The following is a 9,243-nucleotide window of genomic DNA, read 5'->3' on the forward strand; positions in this document are numbered from 1 at the left end:
CCTGAATTCGACTTGCTATCATCGACATCAGACTGAAAACTTGAGTCAGTGTAGCCTTCAACCTTAAGGCTATTACCTCCATATACTAGTAAAAGATCCTTAGTCCTTCTCAAGTACTTAAGGATACACTTTACTGCTTTCCAGTGCTCCAAGCATGGATCCGCCTGATACCTGCTCGTGACACTCAGAGCATGCGCTATATCAGGCCTAGTACATAGCATGGCATACATGATAGACCCTATTGCTGAGGCATAAGGTATCATATCCATGTTCGCCCTTTCTTCTGGAGTCTTTGGGGACATACTCATAGAAAGCGATATCCCATGTCTCATCGGTATGAGACGTCTTTTGGAATTTTCCATGCCAAACCTTTTGACAATAGTTTCTATGTACCTGGACTGGGACAAGCCAAGCATCCTTTTGGATCTATCTCTATAGATTCTAATCCCCAAGATATAAGATGCTTCTCCTAAGTCCTTCATGGAGAAGTGTCTAGATAACCAAGCCTTTATTGTGGATAGCATTCCTATGTCATTCCCAATGATGAGGATGTCATCCAAATATAACACAAAAAAGCTAATAGCGCTCCCACTTACCTTTCTGTATACACAAGGCTCATCTTCGTTCTTAACGAAGTCATAAGATCTGATTGCCTCATCAAATCTTATGTTCCAACTTCGGGAAGCTTGCTTTAGTCCATAAATGGATCTAAGCAACCTACACACCTTATCTGGGCAGTTCTTGGACACGAATCCCTCAGGTTGCATCATATACACCTCCTCCTCCAGGTTCCCGTTGAGGAATGCGGTTTTCACATCCATCTGCCAGATCTCATAATCATAGTGTGCTGCAATAGCCAATAGAATTCTGATGGATTTTAGCATTGCTACGGGTGAGAAAGTTTCGTCGTAGTCAACACCTTGCCTTTGACGATACCCCTTAGCCACTAGCCTTGCTTTATAGGTCTCTACCTTTCCATCTACTCCGATCTTTTTCTTAAAGATCCACTTGCAACCGATGGGTACAATACCTTCGGGTGCATCAACTAGGTTCCAAACCTTATTGGAGTACATAGAATCCATCTCAGAATTCATGGCTTCTTTCCACTTCCCGGAGTCTATACTCATAATAGCCTCCTCGTAGGTCTGAGGATCAATATCCTCTACATCCTCTGCTCTAATATGTCCCACATATCTCTCAGGAGGATGGGATACTCTATCAGACATGCGTAAAGTTGAAACTTGTGTATTAGATACCTGAACAGACTCGGGCTGTAGAGTGGTGCTTGAGCTTGGTTCTCCAACCTCGCTCAATTCTATCATTCTCCCACTGTCTCCGTCAAGAATGTGTTCCTTCTCAAGGAACACTGCTCTCTTAGCTACAAAGACCTTTTGGTCCTCGAGATGATAGAAGTAATACCCACAAGTTTCCTTGGGGTATCCCACAAATTTACATCGCCCTGTCCTTGATTCTAACTTATCGGGGTTGTGTCTTTTAACATGGGCAGAGCAGCCCCAAATCTTAACTACTTTAAGATCAGGCTTCTTCCCTTTCCATATCTCATATGGTGTAGACACCACCGACTTAGTTGGAACTCTGTTCAGAAGGTAAGCTGCGGTTTCTAGGGCATATCCCCAGAATGAGATGGGTAGGTCAGCGAAACTCATCATGGACCGTACCATATCTAATAATGTACGATTTCTCCTTTCAGAGACACCATTGAGCTGAGGTGTATAAGGAGGTGTCCATTGGGATAATATCCCATGGTCCTTGAGGAAGTGAGTAAACTCTGTACTTAAGTACTCACCTCCTCGATCTGATCGAAGAGTTTTGATACTCTTTCCAGTCTGGTTCTCCACCTCATTCTTATACTCTCTGAATTTCTCAAAGGCCTCGGACTTGTACTTCATTAAGTACACATATCCATACCTTGAGAAATCATCAGTAAATGTAATGAAGTAGGAGTAACCTCTAATGGCATGAGTTGACATGGGTCCACATACATCACTATGTATGAGTTCCAACAACTCAGTGGCTCTCTCTCCAGTTCCACTAAATGGAGAGTTGGTCAGTTTTCCACGAATGCAAGGCTCACAAGTTGCATAAGACACATAGTCGAATGGATCTAGATATCCATCATTTAGCAACTTTTGAATCCTTCTTTCATGGATGTGACCTAGCCTACAATGCCACAGGTATGCACTGTTCAACTCATCTCGTTTCCTTTTGGACATATTTATATTCATGATATGTGGAGTGGTGTCTTGTTGGGAAATCATGGGGGGGCGACATCATATGCGCAGCGGAAGAACAAGAAAACAAAAATCCCCGATTCCCAAAAAGATGTTCATCGTCGTGCGAAGATTGGTGCGCAAAATCCGCAAAAACACAAAACTGCGTATAGAGATTGTGTTACCTAGGGAGATCGTATATCCCTGTTTCCTTGCAGATCCTTAGGAGAGGGTGAAGGAGGTCAAGCGTCCTCCTCTCTAGCGGTGATCCACACAGCAGGGTTGCGACGACGCTCCTCAAAACTCCAGGCCTACTCTAAGGTGGAGAGGGAGAGGAGAATAGGAAGGGCAAGCAAAGACTCTAGCCTATGAGGCTGTGAATTCCTCCTATTTATAGAGATCCCGTGTCAAAACCCTAATGGGTCCTTTCCCTAGTGGGTATTGGATCTGCATCCAATAAGACAAGGGCTCCGTCGGATATCTCATATCCGAACCTCTACTCATCGCAATGCCTACCATATGTGTGTGACCCTCTAGGCCCAATATCGAGCTGGCCGTGAGTCATACCTGTCAGAACTCCTTCTAACTCAGTGAATTATTATCTCTGTAATAATTCACTCGACTCATCGACTACGGAAGTACTAGGCCACTACGCCGTAGTCCCCAGATGATACAGGGGAATCCAATCCATTGGACCTGTCTGTCCTCAGTTACCATGTACCTATAGTCCCTCATCCATCTAATATCCCAGAGACCGTATATCGAGCATGGTGTTGTCAGACCCATACGGTTTCTACTCGAGTCTCGCTCTAATCGGATTCTCCCGGAGAACTCTTTCTCTCTCAACCCGAATGACCCTGGCCAGGGATTTGTCTGAGCAAGAACACATGGGATATTCCTCTCATGATACCGAGAGTGGATGATCCTCTATCGACACTCAATAGCCCTCGTAAGGTCGACTACCACTCCCAATGACCAGCTGTACTAGATCTGGGAACAGCCAAACCTATAAGTCTGGTATCAAAGAGTGGAGCACTCATACAGGACATCCTTGGTGTCTCAAGTCTAAGAACCAGATACACCACTAGGACTACGGAATCGTTGTCTGACAATAAAGCATCATCAACCATCCAGCATTCCGTAAGCGGATCAATCAGTGAACTCATTCTCCAATGAGCACCTGTACTGTATCCCTAGTGTCCCTACACGAGCAGCTATGAGACCAGCTGCATCCATCATATGGACGGGTATACAGCACACCAGTCTATCCGGTTATCACGATGTCCCTCTCGAGTAACCTATGACCGGGATTATTTAGGATATGTGTTTAAAGGTGAATCGATCTCATTATCGTGATCTCATCACGATCCGATTCCCATTGCACAAATCCAAGGACATCACAATATATATGCATTTATGCAATAGTTATAAAGTGATATACGCCAAAATATAATAAGCAAAAAGATTCTGTATCAAGTCACACGTGCCATCACTCACGTGATTGGCTTGCTGGGCACTTATGACTAGCAATCTCCCACTTGACCTAAAGCCAATCACCTATGTGTCTGATCCCCATCAGACCCCTGTGACGCTCAAAGACAATCTGAGACAATGGCTTTGTTAGTGGATCTGCAATGTTATTTTCGGATGGAACTCTTTCCACTGCTACATCTCCTCGGGTCACGATCTCTCTGATAAGGTGGAACCTCCTCAGAACATGCTTAGATTTCTGATGAGACCTAGGTTCCTTCGCTTGAGCAATTGCCCCGTTGTTGTCGCAATATAGGGAAATCGGCTCCTCACTAACCGGCACGACTCCCAAATCTGTGATGAACTTCTTCAACCAGACTCCCTCCTTTGCTGCATCTGATGCAGCAATGTACTCCGCCTCTGTGGTCGAGTCAGCAGTGGTATCTTGCTTGGAACTCTTCCAGCACACTGCTCCTACATTCAAGGTGTACACATACCCTGAATTCGACTTGCTATCATCGACATCAGACTGAAAACTTGAGTCAGTGTAGCCTTCAACCTTAAGGCTATTACCTCCATATACTAGTAAAAGATCCTTAGTCCTTCTTAAGTACTTAAGGATACACTTTACTGCTTTCCAGTGCTCCAAGCCTGGATCCGCCTGATACCTGCTCGTGACACTCAGAGCATGCGCTATATCAGGCCTAGTACATAGCATGGCATACATGATAGACCCTATTGCTGAGGCATAAGGTATCATATCCATGTTCGCCCTTTCTTCTGGAGTCTTTGGGGACATACTCGTAGAAAGCGATATCCCATGTCTCATCGGTATGAGACTTCTTTTGGAATTTTCCATTCCAAACCTTTTGACAATAGTTTCTATGTACCTGGACTGGGACAAGCCAAGCATCCTTTTGGATCTATCTCTATAGATTCTAATCCCCAAGATATAAGATGCTTCTCCTAAGTCCTTCATTGAGAAGTGTCTAGATAACCAAGCCTTTATTGTGGATAGCATTCCTATGTCATTCCCAATGATGAGGATGTCATCCACATATAACACCAAAAAGCTAATAGCGCTCCCACTTACCTTTCTGTATACACAAGGCTCATCTTCGTTCTTAACGAAGTCATAAGATCTGATTGCCTCATCAAATCTTATGTTCCAACTTCGGGAAGCTTGCTTTAGTCCATAAATGGATCTAAGCAACCTACACACCTTATCTGGGCAGTTCTTGGACACGAATCCCTCGGGTTGCATCATATACACCTCCTCCTCCAGGTTCCCATTGAGGAATGCGGTTTTCACATCCATCTGCCAGATCTCATAATCATAGTGTGCTGCAATAGCCAATAGAATTCTGATGGATTTTAGCATTGCTACGGGTGAGAAAGTTTCGTCGTAGTCAACACCTTGCCTTTGACGATACCCCTTAGCCACTAGCCTTGCTTTATAGGTCTCGACCTTTCCATCTACTCCGATCTTTTTCTTAAAGATCCACTTGCAACCGATGGGTACAATACCTTCGGGTGCATCAACTAGGTTCCAAACCTTATTGGAGTACATAGAATCCATCTCAGAATTCATGGCTTCTTTCCACTTCCCGGAGTCTATACTCATAATAGCCTCCTCGTAGGTCTGAGGATCAATATCCTCTACATCCTCTGCTCTAATATGTCCCACATATCTCTCAGGAGGATGGGATACTCTATCAGACCTGCGTAAAGTTGAAACTTGTGTATTAGATACCTGAACAGACTCGGGCTGTAGAGTGGTGCTTGAGCTTGGTTCTCCAACCTCGCTCAATTCTATCATTCTCCCACTGTCTCCGCCAAGAATGTGTTCCTTCTCAAGAAACACTGCTCTCTTAGCTACAAAGACCTTTTGGTCCTCGAGATGATAGAAGTAATACCCACAAGTTTCCTTGGGGTATCTCACAAATATGCATCGCTCTGTCCTTGATTCTAACTTATCGGGGTTGTGTCTTTTAACGTGGGCTGGGCAACCCCAAATCTTAACAACCTTAAGATCAGGATTCTTCCCTTTCCATATCTCATATGGTGTAGACACTACCGACTTAGTTGGAACTCTGTTCAGAAGGTAAGCTGCGGTTTCTAGGGCATATCCCCAGAATGAGATGGGTAGGTCAGCGAAACTCATCATGGACCGTACCATATCTAATAAAGTACGATTTCTCCTTTCAGAGTCACCATTAAGCTGAGGTGTGTAAGGAGGTGTCCATTGGGATAATATCCCATGGTCCTTGAGGAAGTGAGTAAACTCTGTACTTAAGTACTCACCTCCTCGATCTGATCGAAGAGTTTTGATACTCTTTCCAGTCTGGTTCTCCACCTCATTCTTATACTCTCTGAATTTCTCAAAGGCCTCGGACTTGTACTTCATTAAGTACACATATCCATACCTTGAGAAATCATCAGTAAATGTAATGAAGTAGGAGTAACCTCCAATGGCATGAGTTGACATGGGTCCACATACATCACTATGTATGAGTTCCAACAACTCAGTGGCTCTCTCTCCAGTTCCACTAAATGGAGAGTTGGTCAGTTTTCCACGAATGCAAGGCTCACAAGTTGCATATGACACATAGTCGAATGGATCTAGATATCCATCATTTAGCAACTTTTGAATCCTTCTTTCATGGATGTGACCTAGCCTACAATGCCACAGGTATGCACTGTTCAACTCATCTCGTTTCCTTTTGGACACATTTATATTCATGATATGTGGAGTGGTGTCTAACATAAATAAACCATTATGCAATGTTCCTTTCGTGATGATCTTATCATCTAATAATATCGAACAACCATTGTTCTCAAAAACAAATTTATATCCACTAACTGTTAAACATGAAATGGAGATAATGTTTTTGATAATAGAAGGAACAAAATAACATGCATCTAATGCAATAAAAGCTCCACTAGGCAGATGTAGGGCGACCTCGCCAACAGCTAATACAGCAACTTTTGCTCCATTACCCATCTTGAGGTCCATCTCGCCTCTCTCTAGTCTCCTAGGCCTTATCAGAACCTGCAACGAATTGCATATATGATAAGCACTACCGGTATCCAATACCCATGTGTTATCATAAGAGTCTGACAAATGGAGATTGATCATGAATATACCTAAAGCTTCATCAAGCTTTTGTTTCGCCCTTTCTGCAAGGTACTCTTTGCAGTTTCTCTTCCATTGCCCGTCTTTACCACAGTGGAAGCACTGACCTTTGTCCTTTGCTGGGTCTTTCTTAGCAACCTTTGCTTTACCTTGTTTGCCCTTGCCCTTTCCCTTCTTAAGGGACCTTTCTGCTTTCCTTTTCTTTCTGGTCTCACCAGTGTAGAGAACTGGCTTCTCTTTCTTAATAGTACTCTCTGCCTCCCTCAACATATTAAGGAGCTCTGGGAGAGTCACCTCAAGCTTGTTCATATTAAAATTCATTATGAACTGTGAAAAGGAATCTGGTAGGGACTGAAGCACAATGTCCACACACAAGTTATTCTCTAGGACCATTCCTAGACCTGTGAGTTTCTCTATCCACTCAATCATCTTTAGGACATGGTTCTGAACCGGTGTCCCCTTAGTCATCCTAGCGCGGAAAAGGCTCTTGGATATCTCATATCGTTGAGTCCTTCCCTGTTCCTCAAACAATTTACGGACATGTAGGAGAATGGATCTGGCATCCATCTTTTCATGTTGTCTCTGTAACTCTGGAGTCATAGAGCCCAACATATAGCACTGAGCAAGAGTGGAGTCATCAATGTACTTCACGTAGCGAGCGATCTCATCCTCGCTTGCCCCTTCTTCGGGCGTAGGCATCACTGTATCAAGGACGTACACGATTTTCTCCGCTGTGAGAACAATTCTCAAGTTACGGAGCCAATCCGTATAATTTGGACCAGTGAGGCGGTTGACATCAAGTATGCCACGTAAGGGATTTGAAAGCGACATTTTCTGAAAATAAAGATGTAGCAAAAATGAATAACATGCAGATTTTGCAAGAAATAAACTATCAAGATATGGACTTCTATCTTAATATGCTCCCACTATTTTACTAACGAGTCACGCGACACCCTCAGCACGTGAAACGGAAGTCTCCGGCAGACTTCTAGTGGGGATCAGGATCCAATCAGCGTCTTACTGTAACCTCGAGGGACTCGACCAATCACACTAAGCCTAAAAGGTAGACAACTCTTGCCGATCACAACTCCTTGTGATTCCCGTCCTGTTCGGCCTCCGAATCACCATGGCCTCGAGGGACTCGACCAACCATGATGCTCGGTTAAGTCAACACCTTCGTTACAAGATGAGTCTGATTTGATGATATACCCTCGAGGGACTCGACCAAGCATATCATGCCCTCAGGTCACCGGTGACATCTCTATGTCGTAAGCAAGATAGCGAATCGCGATATAGGTGAGTCTCGAGGGACTCGACCAACTCAACCTACACCGGGATTCGGTTCCTACTCATAACGATGGAAGGCCACGTGGGTCAATCTAATTGCCTCACGTTTACCGACTTAATATTATCGAGAGATGTTTCTATGATTTGGTCTCCTAATATGACATGTCACACATATACATATTTAATATATATCTACATCGCATGCAAATATATATACATATCTAGTATGTGTATAAGCAATCACACCAGATGATCATGGACCACAACCTAATATGATTAGGCCCGAGCCAGTATGCCTAATCACTCACATCAAGATCTATGTGTGCAACGGTGCATCTCCATGCCTTGTGATCGTCCATCTCGTCCTCGTTGGTTCCGTCGACATCTTGATGCATCTCCATGCATCACGATCGTCCGTCTCGTAGGTCCCGCTATGGCTTCCACGCTCCCGCTGCGCCTCCTCATGTGATTACAACTTAATCATAGGCACGCAGGCCCGACAATAAACGAGAAATATAATGGAGGTTCGTAGACCTCAATAATAATAATCACAAGTACACACATCACACGATCCATGATCATCCGTCCACTCATCATACATCACATGTATAAATAATCATCATCATGTAGGACTACTAGATAATAATAAAAATAATAATCAACTAAACCTTTTAATTAATTAATATTTTCTGAAATCAGGGATATATAGGGAATTTCTCAATTCCTAAGGGTATTTTCGTAATTTGGACAAAAGACAGAATCTGGAATTTCTCAAATTCCGAGGGGCAAAACTGTCTTTTGCCCAGAAAACCCTAATATCCTACTGCCCTTTGCTGCTGCCGTTGCCGCCGCCACCCTGCTGGCGGCGACCTGAGCGGCGAGGGGCGGGGCGCTGCCCTCGCCTGCGGGCAGCACGCCCGCTGGCGGCGCTGCCGCTGCAGGTGGGCGCCCCCGCGGGCGTCGCCAACTCCGCGGGCAGTTCTGCCGGCGAGGCAGCGCCCGCAGGCGGTGCTGCCTCGCTGGCGGCCGCCCCTGCGGGGTTTTTGCCCGTGGGAGCAGCGGCCACAGGCGCCGCTGCCCTGCGGTGCCTCAGCCCGCGCTGCTGCCCCGCGGCGCCTC

This window comes from Musa acuminata, chromosome BXJ2-6 (genome assembly GCF_036884655.1).
Source record: "Musa acuminata AAA Group cultivar baxijiao chromosome BXJ2-6, Cavendish_Baxijiao_AAA, whole genome shotgun sequence".
Taxonomy (NCBI): Eukaryota; Viridiplantae; Streptophyta; class Magnoliopsida; order Zingiberales; family Musaceae; genus Musa; species Musa acuminata.